The sequence below is a fragment of the Poecile atricapillus genome, chromosome W (genome assembly GCF_030490865.1).
Source record: "Poecile atricapillus isolate bPoeAtr1 chromosome W, bPoeAtr1.hap1, whole genome shotgun sequence".
NCBI lineage: Eukaryota > Metazoa > Chordata > Aves > Passeriformes > Paridae > Poecile > Poecile atricapillus.
The window spans coordinates 102,176,065-102,178,847 of NC_081288.1; the positions used below are offsets into that span (position 1 = coordinate 102,176,065).

General features: G+C 43.0%; 1 long non-coding RNA gene across 1 annotated transcript; it reads right to left on the reverse strand.

Annotated features, from left to right (window-relative positions):
- Window positions 1–455: 455 nt before the first annotated feature.
- Window positions 456–1,169, reverse strand: LOC131591986 (uncharacterized). The gene is made up of 2 exons (XR_009280502.1): window positions 832–1,169; window positions 456–715 (listed from the first exon to the last, which is right to left on the reverse strand). It is a non-coding gene; the product is annotated as an uncharacterized LOC131591986 (long non-coding RNA).
- Between the last annotated feature and the right edge of the window lie 1,614 nt (window positions 1,170–2,783).

The window sequence follows — 2,783 nt, forward strand, 5'->3', positions numbered from 1 at the left end:
TTTCAAAGCCTTGTCGTGGCTCAGGGACTTATTGGAAATCATCCTTCTTCCAGGTCACTTGATAGACAGGGCTGACGATCAGGCTGTAATTTGGAATGTGAATTCTCAAAAATCCCACAACACCTAAAAAAGCTTGTGTTTCTTTCTTGTTACTTGGTAGAAACATTGCTGTTATCTTATTAATAATGTCCATTGGGATCTGATTACATCCAACTTGTCATTTTATTCCTAAAAGCTGGAACTCCTGGGCAGGTCCCTTTACCTTACATTGTTTTATGGCAAAATCAGCTTTCAGAATTATTTGAATTATTTTCTTCTCTTTCTCAAAAACTTCTGCTGTGTTGCCCCACTGTATACTTTAAGACAATTATACAGGGCAGACTCCACAATGAGTTACTGCCCCTTAGTTTTAACCACTCCCCTTTCACCAATAAGGAGAGACGAATGCGAGGAGATAAAAGTGAAAAAATAACATTTACTAAAAAGAAAAACAGCAACAACCAAGATAATAGCAATAACCACTAGATACAAAAGTGCTGAGTCCTGCCCCTCCCCGGAACAAAGAAAACAATATGGCGGAAAAGCCCCCTTCTCCAGACCACGTGACTGAAAGAAAGAACAAAGGAAAAACAACACAGAAATTGAGCCTCCTCAGTTCCAGAACTCCCTCCTTCCCCAAAGAACAACCAACGTGGGACAGGGACAAAGCCAAAACCTGGAAGAATTATTAAAAAAAAAAAAAAAAAAAAAAGTCAGTGCTGCCGAGCTGCCCGCTCCATGCAACCCGATAGGGGGTAGCGGTCCAGTCAGCAGTCGGGGGTTGCAAAATACCACTTCCCGAGGCTGCGAAGTTCCGATCGGCAGTAACACTTGTGGGCAGCGACGAAAAAGTCCGAAGAAGTGTCTCCGGCAGCTTCGGGCAAGCTTCGCCCCCCCTTCCTTGTCAAACGGCAGGCAGCTGGAACTTCCGTGGAGAGCAGGTCTGACCCCTCCTGCAAAACAGCAGGCAACCACAGCGAAGTTGTCGCGAAATACACTTCAAAGTAGCTTCGGATTGCGAAATGAAGCTTCCTGGATTGTGACTCGGAGACCTGCCCGAGGCACCCCCCTCGGGAGCCCAGAAAGAACAATACAGAGCCCTCCGTATATCTGTTGCCTGTTTTAAAGGGACCCTGCAACCCCACCCCCACCACCCCCCTCCCCCTTCCGTGAACTGTGGTAAAGCACAGAAGTTCCGCTTCCCGAGTGCAGGTCTTATAGAGGCAGTAAACGAACTTGGGCGGGTTGACTTAGAGAAGATAAGGAATAGGTGATTTTGGGTCACCCTTCATGTTAAACTCGTTCTCTTATCTCTGTAACTATGACACCCACACAATGATATTATCACTGTATTGCAGGTGTTCTAGAGCTTCACCCTGTTCCAGTACAACCTGGATCAGTCCACGGCAGATGGTAAGGCTGTGTTTTCACCCCTGGGGTAGTCGATTCAAGGTGTACTGGACTTCCCTTAAAGAAGACCTGAACCATATGAAGCAACATGCTGGCTCCTAGCAAAAAGACCAGATTAGTTTTGAGAGGAATGACAGGTTTGTCTTTACAAACAAGCTGTGGATCTGTTGATAAGATGAAACTATCACTGAGAGATAAAAGAAACAATGGGATGGATTCCACCGATTGAGTGAAAGATGAAAGGGACACTGGGGAAACACCATGAATTCCACAAGAGTTAAGAATTAAAAGGGGAGGTTATACATTAGAGGGGAATCTTAGTGTTCTAAATACATATTGTGATATTGGCTTTTCGCAAATATTAAGATGAATATATGTTAGAATAGCTTTTGCTATGTCTTTTTCTTTTTTCTCCTGCTAGTAGCTAAAAAGTTTTTAGGTGTAGGTCAAGAAGAATTTTGGACGTTAGGGCTATGTCCTGTCTGTACAAAGCAAGATAACCTCCAGTGAACAGATGAATGGGGCCCAGGCTACTCAACCTTGCTATCAAAGCTGACCACCTGTAGAAGAAAAAACCCCAGCCCAAATAAAAATATGATAAAGAGAAATCAAACTTTAAGAGTGCATGCTCTAAAAATGTGGACCCAAGGAGCGACCATGCAAAACAGTTATTGGAAAAGTTTGAATATGCATAAATCCATGTGGCAGGGATGGTATATAAAGGGTGTTTCCAAAACACCAGATGTGCTCTTGGCAGAGAGCCAAGCACCCAGCCATTTTAACCCTTTGCTTTATTATCTTTGTCTCCTATCATCTTTTTGTTTATATTAAACCTTTTAAAATTTATCAGGCAAGTGTGTTACCTCTGTCTCTCTTTCTTTGCTTCCTTTGGGCTCAATTCTCTGTGGATACAACTTTTCTCTAGTCTCCCAGCCTTCTCTGGGCTGAATTCTCTGTAGATACAGCTTTTCTCTAGTTTCCCAGCCTTCTCTGGGCTGAATTCTCTGTAGATACAGCTTTTCTATAGTTTCCCAGCCTTCTCTGGGCTGAATTCTTCTGGGATCCTCCCTCGTGGGGAGTTCCACTTATCTCAGTTTTTATGATTCGAAGTAAACTCTCGAGCTCGTTAGAATCTTGTTTCTCGTGTTTATTGAAGGATCCTTACAAAACTTAACAGGTCTCTTCAGGTTGGTTACAAGGTTAATCTTTGCAATTTGGTACATTTCTTTCTTCTGATGGTACAAACAAGGCCTTGTGGCACACTTCATGTCTGATACACAAAATGGCCCTGAACTACGCAGCTCTTTTATCTTTATACTTATTTTTATCCAATT